Source organism: Gorilla gorilla, chromosome 12, assembly GCF_029281585.2.
Source record: "Gorilla gorilla gorilla isolate KB3781 chromosome 12, NHGRI_mGorGor1-v2.1_pri, whole genome shotgun sequence".
NCBI lineage: Eukaryota > Metazoa > Chordata > Mammalia > Primates > Hominidae > Gorilla > Gorilla gorilla.
This window is the reverse complement of record NC_073236.2, coordinates 116,701,796-116,721,578: the sequence shown is the minus strand read 5'-3', so window position 1 is coordinate 116,721,578 and position 19,783 is coordinate 116,701,796. Positions and strand designations below refer to the sequence as shown.

Below are 19,783 nucleotides of genomic sequence, written 5' to 3'. Positions count from 1 at the left end.
AAATGTGTGTAAATACTTTTTCAGAGTTTTTTTTCCTTTATTCTTTCTCTCTCATTTCTTTCTTTTTCTTTCTTCCCCTCTAAATCTATCCATAGACACACACACACACACACACACACACACATACACACACTTTTAACAAGCTACAGACCATATGAAGCAAAAATTTTAAAAATGTATTATGGAATTAATACCATATGTAGAAGTAAAAAACATAGAAGAACAAAGTGTAGGAAGGGTAAATGGAATTTTACTGTATAAATTTCTTACATTATTCATGAAATAATATTACAGGCTGAGTACCCCTTATTTGAAATGTCTAGGACCAGAAATGTTTGGGATTTCAGATTTTTTTGGATTTGGGAATATTTGCATATAAATAATAAGATATCTTGGGGATGGGACCCAAGTCTAAACACAAAAGTTCATTTACATTTCATATACACCTTATATACATACCCTGAAGGTGATTTTTATGCAATATTTTTAATAATCTTGTGCAGGAAATAAACTTTTGACTCATTTTGACTGAGACTTGTCAAATGAGAGCAGGTGTGTAATTTTCTATTTGTGGCATCAAGTCAGCACTCAAAAAGTGTTGGATTTTGAAGCATTTCAGATTTCAGATTTTTGGATCAGGGGTGCTCAACATGTAGTCCATAATTTCCAGAAGAGTTGGGGTTGAGCCATCCATAATTTTTAATGGGCAAAAATGGCACCATGGGAGTGGGAGACTGTGGTAAGTTAAAGATGAATAGTGTCATCACTACAACAATCATTTTAAAAATAGTACAAATAGGTATAACAAAAAGATCAATAGTAAAGGTACAATGGAATACTAAAAATGCTTCATTCATGCAAAACAAGGAAGAATGAATAAAGGAGAAAAAGATAAAAAGACACAAAAGACAGAATGGAAAATACAAAATAATAACATGATGTTAGACTTAAAAGCAATCATATCAGTAAGCATGCATATTAACTAAATGTTCTTTTTAAGAAGCAGAAATTATCAGACTGAATGAAAAGCAAGAAAAGCCTTTATGTTGCTTTCAGCAAACATAATTTTAATATAAAGACACAGATAGATTGAAAGTAAAATATGGAAAACAATATACTATACAAACATTAAGTATAAGAAAAATAGTGTAGCTATATTAAAGTAGACTTCAAGACACAGAATTCTAGTAGAGATATAAAAGGACGTTTTATTATTATAAAAGTTTCAGTCCATTAAAGATATATAAACATCTTAAATGTGTATGCACCTTAAAACAGAGCTTCAAAATATCTGAAGCAAAAAGTGGCTGTGCTAAAAAGATAAATAGACAAATCCGCAAAGACAAATGGAGACTTTAAATTCTCTTCTCTCAATAATTGATAGAACAAGTTGAAGAAAAAAAAAGCACAGAGCAGATAGAAGATCTGCACAACTCAATCAACTAGCTTCATGGAACTGACATTTATAAAACAGACCAAAAACTGTGAAATATACATTTTTTTGCAAGTGCACAGAAAATGTCCCAAAAAACCATATGCTAGGCCATTAGAAAGTCTCAATAAATTTCAAAAGACCAATAACATAAAGAGTATATTCTCTGGTGACAACGGCATTAAATTAGATACTAATCTCAATAGCACACCAAGAAAATCTCCCCAATATTTGGAAATTAAACATACTGCTAAATAGTCCAAAGATCAAAGAATAAATTACAAAAGAAAGCACAGAATATTTTCAGTGGAATGTTAATGATATCAAATTGTGTAGGCTATACCTAAAGCAGCGCTTACAGGGAAATGTATAGCTTCAGAAGCCTATCTCAGGAAACAGGAAACACATTAGAGCAATGATCTAAACCACGATCTTAAGAGGCTAAGAAATGAAGAGTAAATTAAACCCAGAGTAGGTACAAGAAATAAGATAATAAATAGATGACAAATAAATGCAACGGAAAGAGACAACCAATAAAGACAATCAGCAAAGTCAGAGGTTGTTTTTTGGAAAAAGTTAATAATGTTGATAATCTCCTCAGTTTGAATGATCAAGAAATAAAGGAGAAAGTAAAACACAAATTGCCAGTATCAGAAGTAAAATAAGGAAGATCTTCAGAGATCCTATAGACAAATATAATAAAAGGAGCAACTGTATGCCTCCAAATTTGACTTAGATAAAAGAGAAACATTTGTTTAAAGCTCAACCTAAAATGTACACAAGAAGAATTTTAAAATATAAACAGCTCTGTATCTATGAAACAAATTGATTTGTCATAAAACTATGAATTTTGTTAAACACTAAGGAGGAAGGAGTGCCAAACTTAACACAAACACTTCCAGAAAATAAAGAAGGAACAAATCCCACCTTGCTTGATAAAGCCAGCATGACCCTGATATCAAAATCATTTGGTATCAGTTTTTAACCAGGTGTATTTTTCCAACTGCTTTACCTAAACTAACCCTATCTAATCCTCACAATAGCCCTAAACTGTAAATATTTATTATTATCCCTATTTTACAAATGAGAAAACAGAGGCACAGAGAGGTTAGAAACTTGCCCAAGGCCACACAGTTATTAAGCAGTGGGACCACGAGACTAATACAAGCCAACTGTTTCTCAAGTCTACTTCCTAAGTACCACACTATACTTCCTCCTTAATACTAAACTAGATCAAAACAGTGAGCGTGTGCAGCACAATGCTCGGGACAGCATGAACTTATTAAATAAACTGAACGTCCAGTGGGAAGCTAGAAATACAAAACTGAAGCTCAAACTGGACCTACACATCACAGCTGAGGACCTGTAAGCATTCCACTTCAGTTCTTGAATATGAATTCATTTGACCCAGCACATAGCTGTGTGCACACCCATGCACACTCATGTGTGCAAGAGTCCCAGTGAGGCAGTTTACAATTTGAAAATGCAAGCCTACCACAGTGGATAAGGAAACGGAAGACAACTGTCCTTATCTCTCTCTCCAGCCCTCCCTGATCCCTGCAGTCCTTGCCAATGCACTAAGAGACTTGTCACACGATAATGAAAAACTGAAATGTGACGGATTCAATTACAATTTATATTTTCACTTAACAATCAATTACCTTCCCCTTGTTGGTGGAACATCATTAAGCGATGATACCAGCTCTGGAGAGAAATCCTCTTGGGGAGGGGAGCAGCTAGCCCAGAGAGAGTTGAACAGGGTTTTGAGTCTCCCAGGAATCTGCGCAGAGGGAAGAGAGGCACGGAGCAGGAATAGTGGAAGGATTGACTTCCTGGGGCTGCCCAGGGGTGAGAAAAGAGGTGTTCTCTGCCTGTCTGTGCCAAGAAAGAAGGGGTTAGGGAATCCCCACCTTTCTCTGGACCCTCTTCGTCTACCTGTGGGGGCGTCCCTGGGATCTAAAATAAACAAGAAAGTTGAAGCTCCCCCTTGGATGTCACCCAGAGCAGCTGATCCTGAAGTTAAATATTTGCAAAGCGGGGGTGAGCAAGATAGACTTGCTGAGGACCCAGCAAGGGTGCACTAGGGCACAGGCAGCCTCCACTAAGATCCTTCAAGAGGTTGGGGGAGGCTCCATGTTTGCTTGCTCCCCAGGTGGGCTTTGTAGAACTTAAGAGGCTCTCTGGGGCTCTGCCTCTTGGAAACAGCAGCGATAAGCCCTGCACAGATGGAGCAGCCTCCAGACAGCAGCCGCCTGGGAGGATGAAAATTGAAATCCCAGCTTTCCTTCAGGAAGATGGAAAGAAGGGAGGGAATCCCAATGCAGAGTTCTCCATCTCTCTCGCTTTCTCTCTCTCTCTCTTCTCCACAAGGGGGCGCACAGCCTGAAGCAGCTTCCCTTCTGACAACCCCCCAATTTTGCATTTTCAAGCATGCAAATCTGACTATGTCATTTATGCTTAAAACCTCTCATTGCTATAAAATAAAGCCTAAATTATTTAGCATGGCATTTGAAGGGGATCAGAATATGCCACCCTGAAATATGTCCCTTTGGCAAGTGGATTATTTTGAGCTGAAGGCAATCGAGAATCAACAGATGGAGGAAGAGTTCTCTGACCCCCGAATCTGTCTAAAAGCAGGTACAAATTTCCCTTTGTGAAGGTGACTCTCACCCTGCACTAGGAAGGGAGGGCAGAGTGACTCTTATCACCAGAGACGGGAGTCAATACTAAGATGAGTTTGCATAACAGACCTTACTAAAATAACCATTGTCTTCCACTAGCTCCCCAATATATTTCCTAGTCACTTCCCCATAATTTATCATCCCTTCAATGCCCGAATTCTCTTTCCTTTGTTAAAATGGTATATAAACCCCTAAGTCTAACTGCCTCTTTGAGTTTCACTGATTTTTTTCTGTGGACTCATATCCACATAAATATTAATAAAAATTTTGTGCCTTTTCTCCTGTTCATCTGTCTTTTGTCAGGCATGTAGGTTCAGTAACTGAACCTAAGAGGGTAGAAGAAAAGTTTTTCCTCCCTGACACATTCAAAGTCCTTCTCAATCTTGCTTCTGTCTCATACACCTTCCAGGCTCCTAAACTTGACCCCATTCTTTAACCACTAAGTGCCTCCTGGAATTTACAAACATTTTTTGCATTTTCACATCTTCTCCACTTGACCGCACTCTATTAAGCTTTTGAAGTTCCTTTGAATATTTCCCTCTCCTGAAGCCTTCCTTCAATGTCCCCAGGAGATTGATGCCTGCTTTACCTTGTTCTGAAGGTACTTTTATAATCCCACACCATTATAATAATTATGGCATAATGAATGTTCGTTCCTTTATTTATATCCTCTCTTCACAATGTTCACATTCTTTGTTTCATTAATTCCAAGTTGAAAAGCACACAGTAAAGAGAGAAAGCCTGAGAGCAGTAAGTTCTACTTCTATCCAGCTGTTTGCTCAGACAAATTGCTTAACAATTCAGCACCTCAGTTTCATCATCTGTAAAATGGGATTGCTATAACCTATCTCTTCGGTTGTAGCTGCATGAAATGGGTTGCTGCATGAAAACCCCTTGGCTCAAATCCTGACTCACAGTAAGTGTTCAATAAATGCTGGTTATTAGCTATTTGATTTTTTGTTTACTTGGAATTTCATGAAAGTGTCCATTAAATCTTAATGATCTTTGTACCCAGCGTCAAAAAGGCTATCACAGAGCTTGGTGTTTCATAAGCTCTCGAAAGAAAAACAAGATGTGTACCGAATGAACGAGCAGTCACTATGTACAGATATTGTGAAAACAGTCACTGCTGGTATTCGGAACTGCAAATACATAGTTTTGTGTAACATTTCAACTGCTGATCCTGTCAAATGTGCTTACATGGAAGCATTGTGAAAACATTTTAAGGGCTGATACTGTCAAATGCATTGAGGAACCACTGTGAATGTTGACATTGTCAAATGGGGTGTCAAACATGGTTCTATGAAAACAATGTAACAGCAGTGTATGTGACATATAGATTTATATTAAAGATATTGTACCAAAGAGCAAGGTTAAAGCATAGCACAGTCCCAGTAAAATTCAAAGTCCTACCTTTCAGCTCATTGTGTTAAAACTACAACAGATCCAGAAATTAGGCACATATTAATTCTTTTCAAAACATTATGTTGTTCTTGTGGCGGGGAGGCACATAAAATTTAGATTTAAGGGCTCCTAACTTAAGATTGCCCTAGGAGGAGTGGCAAAGGTGTCCCTCTTGCCCCACAGTGAGGCTTCTGCACACCTTTTAGTCTAACTTCATGGAGCTGGGGACTGCTGTGTGAGCAATGAGGTAGGGTGGTCTAGGTGTTCAGATGGCAATCTGGGTCTTTGGTCATAAAGGCTGGAGTCTGCCATTACTCAGGCAAGCCCCAGTAAGGGTCAGCAATGAGATGCCCTCTGTCCCTTTGCATAGGGGTTCTGATCTGGCAGTGACAGTGGGGTTCCTCTAGGATGGCCTGGATGACATAACCCAACCCATGCCTCACCCAGAGCTCCACTGTGATGCCATCCTAATTTCCAGGACCCTGGAATTGGCTTTCACACGTTATATTATTTTCTATTTCTCAAAGGTAGCCATTGTTTTCCAGCTCAAAATCAAAATAAACATAAAAGGCAAAAAAAAAAATCCTTTTCTTTACATTGCATTAACTTGTCTATTGTATCCAGGAGAGAAAAATTATAGTTCTCTTTTACATCTACTGGTCACATCATATCTGAAATCAAGTGTTCAGGTTAGGAAAGGGAATCATAGAATTACCTAAAATTTTTGGCATCAAGAATCACAAAATGTTTTTCTCCTCTGTTTATATCCTCTGTTTACAATGTTCACATTCTCTGTTTCATTAATTCCAAGCCTGGGAATTAACCCGTAGAAAATTATCCCTGATGTGGCAAAGATTCCAGAGATTTTCATCAGAGCATCATTTAAAATAGGAAAAACGTTATATAAGCTGGACATAATAAATATGTAATAATGATAGATTAGGTAAATTGAGAACAAATGGTGTAATGTGATATGGTGTGCATCTATTGAAATGGAGTTTGAAAAAAGGTCTTGATATCAGAAAATATTTATAACATCAGAGAAAACCAGGAACACAAATTTTACACAAAATGAGTATGTTCGTGTATTTGTATCAGTGATATAAAACAATACAATGGTCCTACCTGGGTACTGTCATTATGTAAGATTTTTTAGGGTCTCTTCCATGTGTTTTCTATATTTTCTAAGTTTTCTACAACATTTCTTCTTGATGCTAATATGCATCCTTGCAGACTATTTGTGCATTTAATGCAGTGTTTATTTTTTTTCTCCCTCTCACCCCAATTACTGTTAAATTGATGGTGTGTCTTAAGTCAATTGTATTTTTTTGCTAGGGCAACTGATATAATGAAGTACAACAAACTGGGTGGCTTAGACAACAGAAGTTAGAAGCCGGAGGTTGAAGATCAAGATGTGGGCAGGGCTGTTTTCTCCTGAGGCCTCTCTCCTTGCTTGTCCTCACAAGTCCTTTCCTCTGTGCATGCACATCCCTGGGGTCCCCTCGTCTTATAAAGACACCAGTCCTATTGGATCAGGGCCCCACCCTGATGACCTTGCCTCACCTTAATTACCTCTTTAAAGTCCTGTCTCCAAATACTGTCATGTTAGGGGTTAGGGTTTCAGTGTATGAATTGGGGAGAAACACAATTCTGTCCATAATATCAATGGGGTCTTAGAATCAAGAAAATGCAGCATAACTTTCACAATCCATGAAAAGAATGAGCATTTATTGAAGGAAACAAGAGCCATCACCACGCCTCCTCCTATGGCTGGGATGCTATGGCAGTCAGCTGACCCATCGCTGACCATTGCAGAGGCCAGGACAAACCATCAGGTGAGAGGTTAGACCTGGAATCCCTCTTCATCAACACGCCTCCCCCAATTCCCCAGTTCAAAAATGGCTCCACCATATTCTTCTCTATTGTTTCAACAATAACGTGACTCCCCTTCTGTATGCCCACTCTGACAACTCTCACACGACACTCAGGGCCGATATTTTGACCCAGACCATAATGAGTCTTATAATTTAACCCTTACTGAATAAATCTTTTATCTCTAACCACAGAGTGAAATTCTCCTAGCTCACTCCTATTCCTCCTCAACCAGCTGCTATTTTGGAAAACATTCTTTAATTATTCCCCATCCTGAAGCAAGTCTAGGATAGGTGCTCCCTTCTGAGCTCTCAGGGCCACTGTCAGTTTTGCTTCACCCATTTTTTGGTCTATCAACCTTACACATATGCATGTGCACTCACACACAAACACACACAGACACAAAAACACACACACACACACACAACATACACACAAACACACACAGACACAAACACACACACAAACACAACATACACACAAACACAAACACACAAACACACACACACACACAGTGTGAGCTCCTCAGTGCTAGAAATTCTGTCTTAGCCAACTGTCCACCTTCATGGCCCAATACAGTCGTGTATTAGCTGTGTGTCCTTGGGCAAATTACTTAATACTTAACCTCTATGCCTCAGTTTCCTTCTCTGTAAATAGGGATGATGCCATTATCTACCTCGTAGGATTGCTGTGAAAGCTAAACGAGATGGTGAAATTGAGAAAGTGCTGGCTCAGAGTCAGTGCTCAAATGTGACTGATGATGATTATGACAACAATGGTGCCATACTCTGAGCATGTCAAGAGGAGGGAAGGAAGCTTCATCCGAGCAAGGGGAAAGTAGTCTCCACCTTTTCCCTCTTCTGTGAGACCTACCACAGATCTAGGTACTGGAGTCATTTCTCAAACCAGGACTTAAAGTAAATGAATGATTTGGGCTTCATCTTACCTGGGGACCTTGGGTTTTGTAATGACAAACAGCAGGTGGGCTCTTAAGAGTTTAACCATCACTGATTGTGGCTGGGAAGAAGAGATGGATAAATGTCCTGTATTCAATATGGAAAGTCAACCCTGTTCAACCCCAAATACTTGAACCTAAATAGTTCCTTCACAGCTCGTTGTCCTGATCAATGAGTGGCCTGCAAATATCCAAGCATTTCCTTCTTCTGTGCAGTGCACTCTGCCTGTGACAGGCCATCATGGGACACCCCATCCACACCTCCAGGAATATCCCTGTCCCACTGTGAACGCCGTAAGTCGGGACCACGGCAGAAAAGCGCTACAAGGGGCAACGAAAGCCACCTAATCTGACTCTGAAACTTCACCTCTGAGAATGTATCTTCATAACATTATTGAAAAGGAGGAAGCTCCATGTGTATGAAGATATTCACTGCACTAGCATCTATAATTTTGAAGATACTAATAACCTTACAAGAAAAGTTCAGTGTGCCCTAGCATTTATAATAGAATATTCTACCATTATGAAGAGAAGTAACTGGAAGTCTGCACTTACAGCTAAAGGAGAGACCAAAATTGTGTCTGCACTATGATTACAGTCATGTGAAAATATGTATTCTGTGGCCAAAACACAAAGTATGCCAAGTATCCAGTTATTCTCTTAGGAAGCAAGGGAATTGGGGGATTAGGAAAGTGTCTTCCAACATCAAAAAAGAAAAAATCCTCAGTGTTTTTATAGGAAGGAGTATAGGCTAAGATCTGCTTCACAGGTGGTTCCCAGATGTTTGGGAATGCTTCCTAACACAAGGGGGTTTTGCACTTGGGCAGCCCCTATTGACTGTCACTGTTCTAAATATTCCATAAAATCCCCAGGCAAAAAGTGCTTCCCAGGAACATTATCCTGCATGGATGGGACTTCTGTCATTGGTGGCTGCCTATTCCTTCTTCAGAGTTTTCCCAATTTTAAGAGACTTCTGAAATCTTTCCTTTTGTTTCCTCCTTGTTTTGTATACTTGAATTATTAATTTAACTAATCAACTGGTGCTCACTAAATGTTTCTGAAGAGCTTCTCCACTTGTTTCTATGACTTGGGTGACATTCAATTCTGCACTCCAATGTACACACTCCAAGGGTTCAATGCCACCCCCTCAAAAAAGGCACCCCACGATGCACTGCCAGGGCCTGCCAGTTCACTCACAGTCCAGGTCAGAGCAGGGCTGGCTGGAGCCTTAATATTTTTCAGATTTTGGTTCCATTTCAATAATGTTCTAAAAATGTGTCTCAACACAGTGGGATATAAACATGAGTTTTTTTCGAATCACTGCCTTTAATCAAGCCTCATCTAATCACCCATTCCCATCTCTTAATAGCACCTTCATCAAATTTCATAACTTTCTGATCACTTTGGGTTATTAAAAGTCAGATATGTTTAAAACTTCAGTCTCAAACTTAATTTAAATCATTCTGCTCCCTTCCCCTAACCCCCAGCAAGGCTGACAGGGACCCTGACTGCTTGGAGTGAGGAACTCTGGACCCTTAGGCCTCTCAACCCTTAAAGGCTTGGCTTCTCTGGAGCTCAGGGTGGAAAGAGCATGGAACAGGAAAGCAAGCTTGGTAGTTAACTCTGCTGTTGGCCTCAACTCTCACCAACAAGCCTCCATCCGGGGCTGCTCCCCTCCCCTGCACGCTCCTCTGAGATGGGAGGTCCAACTCCAGCTCTTACCTCTTCGTGTACCTTGGCACACTGCAGTCTCCTGCTGCTGGGGCTCACCACCCACACAGCAGCAGGTGCCAAAACAGGCAGGGCAACTGAAGCCCACCCACCCTCCACATTGTCCACTGGACCTATGGAAAATTCATGTCCTCTTAAAACACTGAAATGCAGACACGCAGGCTGTCTCTGGTCACACTGTGTTCATGCTGCCCTCTCTCCCTCCTTGTCTCTCCTCCTGCTCTTCCAAGCATAGGGCCAGATCGGAAGGTTGGTGATCTAAGCAGACGTTTAATTCACAAATTAGAATATGAGCTTCTTCTTCTAGTTATAGGCACCCTCAATTCTCTTGAGCCCCTCCCTTGACTTGGGGAATTAGAGGTGAATGGAAGGGCGAGAGGTTTGCCTCTCATAATGAACCCCATGCTGCAATGACTTTAGCTTACACTTTCTCTCCCCTCCAATCCCTTCTCATATACACACTGGGAGGGACCTGGGGCAGAGCTGGTGGCAGCAAGGCTAGTGCTGTATGCGAGTGCTGGCAGTTCCCTCCAGCTTGCACAGGACTTACCATCTCTTTGTCCTCAATTTCAGCCCCAGTGACCAATTCTAGATCAACAGGAAAATCCACTCAAGTTTTTATTTCAGATGTGAGTTTAGATGTGGGTCCATATCAGCCTTCTCTTTCTTTTGAGCTTAGTTCACATTTGAGAAAAGGATAAAATCAGGTTTCACCTGGCTCTGGCTTTAGTTAAAGAGTGAAGATCAAAGACCAGCTAAACATAAAACAGGGCTGAGCTGAGCCAGCTGGAAGGCCCAGCTGCAGAGGGTGGGTACTGCATGGGTCGGGTGGGGAGTGAGGGAAGCACCAGAAGAGCTCCCAACCGTGGACCCACCCGGCATGTGGACACACCAAGAGATCTCCAGGGAGCCATAGCGCCTCCATCCTCAGACACTCCCCACTGACTCACAGCTAATGTCTTTCCATTGTTCACCTCTTTGGACTTCAACATCTGTAAAATGGGGAGAAACATGTCTTCCTCAACAGGATGCCAGAGAACTTAACGAGACGATAGTATATGTGAAGCACATAGGACAATGTTTAGCACATAAGGAGCACAATGAATTCCCAACCCACCAAACTCCCTAGAGAGACCACATGAGTAGGAGGTACATGGTCCTTCTGCCTTCATATCTCTCAATGGTCCAGCCACTTCTCAGCAGTGCCACTGCACCAGGCCCACTGCAACAGTCTCCGCTCTGAATCCCTGCTTCCACCCTTGCTCCCACCATCTATTAGAATGATCCTGATGAAAGGTAAGCTGGATCATGACACTCCTAGCACAAAACACTGAAATGGCTACTGTCCTCATCAGAGTGGACGACAAAGTCCTCACAATCACCAGCAAGGCCCACATCTTCTGTCCCCAATTGTTGTCTTGTCCTATGACTCCTCCTTCCCTTTCTCCATCACACAGGCCACTTCAGATAAAGCAGACCTGTTCCTGCCTTAGGGCCTTTGACTGAATCATCCCTCTGCCTGCAATGTTTTTTCTCCCAGTATTTACCCTGCCATCCCTTACTTCTTTCCAGTCTCGCCTCAGATGTCATCTTCTGGTGCAGCCATCTCTGACCACCCTATTTATAATTGCATCATTCCCCCACCTGCCCCATGACATGCCCCACCCCATTCCCATTTTATCTTCTGCATATCATTTTTTCTTCTAACATACCACATAACTTGCTAATTTATTTTCTTGCCTGTCTTCCCCTTCCCACACACATACATTAGCATGTAAGTTCCATGAGGGCAAGAATTTGTATCAGTGTGATTCACTGCTGTGTCCCTAGCATCTAGGGCAGTACCTGGCACATAGAAGGTGCTCAGTAAACATTTGTTGAATGAAGGGCTGAATGAACACAAGGACATGAGTACTTGTGAGCCGGAAGTGTAAGACCCAGTTAACTGCTCAAAAAGCCAGATCCAGTCTCTCTGCAGCTTAGGATGATGCTGAGAATGAATCAGAGGAAGGATGAAGTCAGTTTGGAAGAGAATCTCTGAGCTGAGTAATTGTTCTCCACCCCTGCCTCATCTCAATTTAGACCCAACACTGAAAATTCATTCTGAAAACATCCTCTTTAGTCGCTCAATCACTTATTTCCTCTGAACGCCAACTTGTCTGGGGACCAAAGTCCACAGCTCTTGCAAGTAGAAGCTGTGCCAAGCAGAAGAAAAAGCTAAATGATTATTTAACCATTTTGACTTCAAAGAACAAACGTGCTGCCTCAAAGCCTCCCAGCTACTGCCCGGGCTCTCTCAGGTACCTGCCCTCTCAGACACTTTTTGCCCAGAACATTGACTCACCCCTTGGATTGAAGGGACACAATCCTTTCATAGGTGAGTCTCTTCTCTCATAAACTGCAAGCAAAGCAACAGTTAGGTGCAAGACTATGATTAACTGCCAAGTGCTTGCTCCATCTAAAGGCATTTAAACTAAAATAAATAAGTAAATTGCACCGTTCAAGTCAAACAAAACACTCTGCACCTGCAAACTGCCAGTCTTGATTGCAAGCTTAGCCCCTACAGCAATGTGGAAATATAGCAGGCAGTACATAAATACCTCCTGACTGTTGACTGACTCTCTTGGTACAAAGTACTCACCCAGGTCATGGAAAGCAGCCTAGACCAGTATTAAAAATACCTAATTCAGGAAGACATTCTCCCATTTTGTAGACATAGTGTGTGGAATGTTTGTTTCCCGTTCCTCTTTCCCCTGGTTCCTAATCCAGAGGGTCTGTGGGGTGTCTGTGAACTCACTAGTCAGCAGACAGAGCATGAGGATGTATCTGTATGTATGCAGGCAATGGTGAACACAGGAATACAGAGGAGATAACTGGGGGTAGGGAAGGAAGAGTCAGCTCTTCTCATTCTAGTGGAACCTCTATCCTAGGTTGAGTTTTTAATTAGTGTTCAAATCCCTTCCATCAAGTTCATACAGTCCATGCTTACCAATCACACATATGGGTACTGACCCACACACCCACACACCCCTACATGCCTCTCTGACCAGCCTTCCTTCTTTCCTTTCCTAAATCCACTTTGGCTTAATCTACTCGGTAGCCTTTAGAAATCCTCAGGACATTTGTGGTGTTAAAACAAGTGTATTTCCATTGTATTGCACCTGTATTTCTTGTAAAGAGCAATTTCATTTTGTGTCTCCATTGTATTCAATCTGACTTTTGCACTCTGAAACTTCTTCAAACAAAGCTCTACTTGTGAAGCAGGAAACACAGCTGACAGCCTCATGATCACCCAGTATTTTTTTTTCAGAATGAGGAAATTCACACAGGGCTCAGCCTAGAGCAGGCCAGCCCAGTAGCAGCTTCATCCCAGTGAAGGGGAGAAACAGCAGCCTCCATCAGTTGTAAGAAGAGTTTTAAAGGCTGTAGGAGGCATTACCCCCTCTCCAACTCCTCATCTCCCCACAACACAGAGAGGAGACTCAGGAGCTGGAGAGTGAATGAGTGAACACTAAATTATTACAACAACCTCTTCAATCATCTTTTGACTCTAATCTTACCTCCATTCAAATAATTCTCCATTTCAAATCATTCAAATAATTTCCAGAGGGATCTTCCATGTCACTCTTGTCCTTAAAGCTGCTCAGTGCCCTCAGGGTAAATCCAGTCTTCTCAGCTTGGACTTTCCTCATGTAGGTGCAAAATAATTTCTGTAGTTCATCTCTGGCACTTACTCCCTCCCCCTACCATCCATCCAGCCAGCCAGATCCACCTTCTTTCATTTGAGGCATAGACCATCTTCCCTACCACCTTTGGCCCTGTGGCCCTATGCCTAGAACATTCTTTCTTCCCCCACTCCACCCCTTTTTTGGTCAATCTTGTCCTTGGTTGAATGAAGACAAAGGTGGAATAAGTGATGGGCTCAAGTGGACGTGTCCAGTCTGGGAGTTCAGGAGAACTATGTCTGTCCCAGGTTGGCCTTGGGGAATCACCAAGTAGCCCCTGAGACTTTCAGCTCACCATTGAAAAAGGAGTGCCTGCTGGTGGGCAGAGGAGTCTTGGAGGGACCTCAATGGCCTAAAGGATGTCCCAAGAGAGTACACAGCAACGATGTGCCCAAGAGGAGCAGCACCCCAGAGCTAAGCAGCTGCCCCCATTTCTTCCCTGGGTCCCAGTGTTTTCCATGACAGAAATAGCCAGCATCATTCCTCAAGCAAAGCTTCTCTTCCTTTCTCTAAGTAGCTACACCCCACTGTGTGTGAATGAGTTGGTTCTATCAGCAGGACCACAGTACTTAGGGCAAAGATTCTAACCAGCCCCATTAGCAGCAGCTACTAGCTTGGACAGAACTCACCAAATCATTTCATCTGTGCTGGGTGTTCCACCTGCAGGTCATAGAATATTCAGAACAGTAGACTCAAAATAAAGCCCATCAGAGCAGAACACCCCAGGGTCTGGAGAGAAACAGCTCAGATCACTGGTGAAAGAAAAGCTTCACCCACACATGTGCTTTCACCATGTCCAAGGAACAGAGGCCTGAGGAAGCCCTTGGGAATCTGGAGAAGACATACCCAGATGGCCTGGGGAGTTGCTTTACATGACAGTTAGGAGATGGGAATCAGTTCAGAATAGAGAGAAATGTCTACTTCATTTCATCAGGAGTTGCAGTGCAGAAAATGGTTTATAACAAGAAATGGAAAGAACAAAGGCATTCCTTAAATAGTTCTTCTCAGTTTAAGAGCTGATATGAACAAAGCTATTATGGGTTGAATTTCACCCCACCTCCCCAAAATTCATATGTTGAAGGCTGAACCCCCCTACCCAGTATCCCAGAAAGTGATCATATTTGGAAATAGAGTCATTGAAGATGTCACAGTTAAGATGAGCTCATTAGGGTGCACCTTAATTCAATATTACTGGTGCCCTCATAAAAAGGAGAAATTTAGACACAAAGCCACAGACAGACAGAGAACTCCATGTGAGGATGAAGGCAGCCATCTGGGTGATGCTTTTACAAGCCAAGGAATGCCAAAGATTGCCAGCAAACAACCAGGACCTAGGGAAGGCATGTGGAACAGATTCTTCTTCACAGCCCTCCAAAGGGACCAACCTTGACACTGGACTCCTGGACTACAGAATTGCAAGACAATAAATTTCTGATGTATAAGCCACCCAGCTTGTGGTAATTTGTTATGACAGCCCCAGGAAACTAATACGAAATGCAAGCAACATATCCAGAAAATATTTTATTCCTCGGTGCCCATCTCAAGCACAGCGAAACCACCTTTGAAGCCTCTGTGCCAACGCCACTCCATTGGGTACTGAAGGCTTCCCAGACCTGCAGTGCAGATCACAGGCATTGCCTTATCCCATACCATCTTGGCATCTCCCTGGTAGTCTCTGTGATGGAGAGACAGTGGAATAGAGTTGTCATGAGTGCAGGCTTTGGAACCAAACAGACCTGTCTTTGAATCCCTCTCTGACCACTTAGTGCCCATCTGGCCACTGTTTCTCATCAGTGAAATGGAGCAAACAACAATGCACGTGAGACAATGCATGGAAGGGGCATGTGATGAGCACGCCCTAAATGGAAGCTAGTGTGATGTTGGCTTACTCAGCAAGGGCCAAAGAAGATGAAGTTAAATTAGGGCCCATCCCTTAAATCAGCTAAGCTCTTAAAGTTAAAGGAAAAGAAGATCCAAAAATGCAAGAAATGTGGGTTACTGCTGCAGCCCAGGGGGCTCCTCAGCAGCGTGTGCTGGCCTAGCAGAAGGTCCACCCTGAGAGCAAGGAGAAAGTGTGAGCAGATGGCAGCCTTCAGCCACAGAGCCTGGACAGAGGAACCACGTGCGCAGGAAGAAGGAACGGGGGAGCTGGAGGTCAGAGTGGTACAGCGCATGTCTGACAAGCAGTACCACCAGGAATAGCAGCCATCACTTGAAGGTTGATGGGCCTTTCCCCTAAGTGAGAGGATACAGAATCCTCACCCTGCAGGGCAGACCACAGCAGCCTGCTGCCCACCTGTCAGAGTAGAGAAAAGAAGAGAATTTAGGCCATGCCAAATCAGGAGTGAGGCTGCCTGGAAGTCACTGATAGGAAGTATGCAAGTCTTAGCAAAATCTGGGGATGTCTAGCATCAAGTTAAGAAAATCCACCTTTGGGGCAATTCTATGCAGTGCTATGCTGGTAAATGTTTAACAACTGGCTCCCGGAACATTGCCAATTGTTGTGTAAATATTCTCACCATGACCAATTGGAAGCTATCAAGAACATATCAATGAGTTAGCCAAATTCCTGAGACTTTAATTGGTTCTTGTGAGCTTAGGAGCTGGCTGCAACCCATGCTGAATGCTAAGTGACAATGCTACTCCGTTTGCCTTCCACACCTGCCCTCTCTACCCATGTCAGGCTAACAGCAGCATTTCCCTGTGCTCAGGGCTTGGCCTGGTTTGGTACCTGTACATGCTAACAAACAACTGCCCACTGTCCACTCCCAGGTGACTTGGTAGCTTGGGATAAGGGACAGAGCCATTTCAGATATGAAACTTGGTCCCAGTCCTCACCCCGTGGGTGAGGAGCCACTTCCCCGGGCACATGCGTCAGAGAAAGCCTTGCTCAATGTGGGAGTAGGCAGACCCTCGCAGGACGTGTTATGAGAGTTGCGCAAGAGGACCCCTGCTTCAGCCCCTCTCCTGCATCCTTCCAGCCAGTTCTGAGGATGTGATGTGCTTGCCAGCTCCTTTTCGCACTGGGTTTGCCCAGGAAGCGGTCATGTTTTCCAGCCACTCTTTATTCATTACCAAACCTAGATGTGTGTGAACCTCCACACTGACTACAGCTTGGAAGGTGCTTCTCTCAGGGGTTAATGAAAAACCTGCAGAGCTGGGTTTCTGGACCCAGTAGGTCACACTGCATGGGACCATCCACACTTGATATTTTCCTTCTTGGGTAAAACTCATCCTCAGCTTACCTCTACCTGCAGGCTGCTTAGATGGCAGTTCAGTGGATTTACAGTGAAATGTTCTTTTCTTCTCAGGTAATTAGGTCCAGAGGAAAATGTGATCACCTGCCAGCCTGCCCAGACAGCGGGAGAGGTAAGCCTTCAGCTCTGCCAGCCTTGGTGAACTCGTGGCTGCCTGTAGCCCGCCCACCAGTTAGCACTCATCAGCTGTTCGGGGGGCCCTGACCCAGGATAGGGAAGCTTCTGAGCCCTGCATTAACCAAAGTGCTGAAGACTCCACCAGGCAGGGGCCCAGCACTGGGAGACTGGGATTCTAAGCTGTCCCCCAACTAACTCACTAGAACCTAAGGCGAGTCAACTTAGCCCTCTGGGCTTCCGTGTCTTCATCGGTACAAAGATTCCTCCTTGCCTCTCGTGCGAAATTATTAGGAGGCACGCATGGCATGAGGGATGTAAAGGTGCATTGGAGATGATTTACTATCAGCATTCTTTAAGATGTTGTTTACAAAGGCAAAGTAATGCTGGGAATTTGCTGGAGGCAAAAATGGAGTTTTATCTGAAATGCTTTATTGATCATCCAACCATTGCTGACCTCAGTAAATCCCCAGCCTGTTTAGAGGTAGCCAAGACACTGAGATAGCAAACACTTCCCCAAGTGCATCTCCCAGCTCAGTAATACTGAGAGAACTATTACAAGTACCACTGAGTGCCTGACACATCCAAATGGGAAAATGGTAGTAAATAAAAACAGGCCCTGATGCAACATCTAAGTGATTCCTCCCTCCCCAGCACCCAGTCCCATCCTCCGCTCAACCACTAAAACAAAAACAGCCAATCTAAAGTCTCACCCCAGCACCCAGTCCCATCCTCTGCTCAACCACTAAAACAAAAAAGGCCATTCTAAAGTCTCACAAGTGGAGGAACAGGCTGAACTAAGCACAGTGAGGGTTCTTTAAGGGGAGACAGGGGGTGCTTTACTCTCTTACTCCAGGAGTGAGCTTAGCCAGGACCACAAGCCTGATGCCTCCATGCTAGAAGGAGGAGCAGCCAAGCAAAGGTCACTGCATGGCTCCCACCACCACTTACCAGCACAGAGCCACACTCTCACCCTGCTGAGGCCAGTTGTCCACCCAGTACCCAGGCCTAGCAAGGACATTTGCATAGCGAGGACATCTCCTATGTGCTCAGCCAGAAGCAACTGCCAAGCCTCTGGACAGGTGAGATTGCAGAGAACCATTATCCAACCCCACCCCCGATGTTGGCTTGGATTTTCCTTTAGCTGAATTACACGACAGCTTTGTCTTGTAGCTGAGCCCCCGCTGGATCCCAGAAAGTCTCCATAAATCAGAGGGAAGACTGTTTTGAAGCAAAAAGTCTTTTCTACATAACAGTGCTCAGGCAGATGGCAATAATTCATCCTAATTAATAAGAAGAGTAGGTAACCTTACAGAGCATGTACTATGGGAAGACACTGTTTTCAGTGTTTTATTGGCTTGAACTCATCTATCCATCATTACAACCCTGTGGGGTGACTACCCTTACTATTCCAGTTTATAGATGAAGAAACTGAGGTAAGGCCGGGAGCGGTGGCTCATACTTGTAATCCCAGCACTTTGGGAGGCTGAGGCAGGTGGATCACCTGAGGTTAGGAGTTCAAGACAACTCTGGCCAACATGGCGAAACCCATCTCCAAAAAAAAATACAAAACTTAGCCAGGCATGGTGGCGGGTGCCTGTAATCCCAGTTACTCCAGAGGCTGTGGCAGGAGAATTGCTTGAACCCGGGAGGCGGAGGTTGCAGTGAACTAAGATCATGCCATTGCACTCCAGCCAGGGCGACAGGGCGTCTCAGAAAAAAAAAAAAAGAAACTGAGGTAAGAAAGATTAAGTAAATTTTCTCAAAGTTATAGAGTGAAAAAGTGATTTTATTAGTTAAGTAATACTAGCCACTGTAACAGATGAACACTGAAATCTTACAGGGTCGACATGATAGAAACCTGTATCTCACTCTTGGAAAGTCTTCATGTTGGCAAGAGCAGTGGACTTTCAGGATCTGGCTCACAGAGCCGCTGCCTGCTGTCCTCACCATGTGGCCCCTGGTGTGGCTCCAGGAATCTACCTTAAGCCAGCAGATGGGGAAGGGAGCCCATGGAGGTTCCCATAGGAGGGGCTTGTGGGCCATGTCGCCTCACTTCCATCCACAGTCCAGGGGCTGGAGCTCACGCACAGGGACAAACCTGGGTGCAAGCAAGGAATGAGAAATGTCAACCCTGGTGACACAGCCACTTCCCAGTCACCATTCTACCTTATGAAAAGGCAATGCAAAGCATGAGTAGTTAGCAAGCCACCTCTGTCACAGTTTGGGAGCTGGGATTCAAACCTAGGCAGCCTGTGTACCATTATGCTACCTGATCTGGGTTCAAAGGCTGCTGGGGAGGCAGTCACTGGGCTCAGGAGGAACTGGGAACCAGGCCAGGGTAGAGATTGGGAGAGGGAGGTGGCAGTTGTCTCTCACATGCCCAGGACTAAGCAGTCTTTCTCAAGAATTTCAGTGAGATCCGAAATCCCACCATTAGCATGGTGACACTCTTGGTCATAGCTCAGCATTATTTAGGAGTTCCTACAGTTGCCCATACTCCTGGGAGAGACAAGACTCCAAATCATTGTTACTTTATAACTTCCCTGAGTGAATTTACAAATGCTTTTCCAGAGGGAACCACCAGATGAGTTCACATTCCAGTGGGAATT

At 43.6% G+C, this 19,783-nt stretch overlaps 1 long non-coding RNA gene across 1 annotated transcript in view; it reads right to left on the bottom strand.

The window, feature by feature from the left end:
- LOC129531731 (uncharacterized) overlaps window positions 1-3,214 on the bottom strand; it is a 178,571-nt gene extending 175,357 nt beyond the window's left edge. Inside the window, exon 1 of the long non-coding RNA XR_010129818.1 lies at window positions 3,094-3,214. This is a non-coding gene — a long non-coding RNA (uncharacterized lncRNA). The remainder of the gene's footprint in view (window positions 1-3,093) is intronic.
- Between the last annotated feature and the right edge of the window lie 16,569 nt (window positions 3,215-19,783).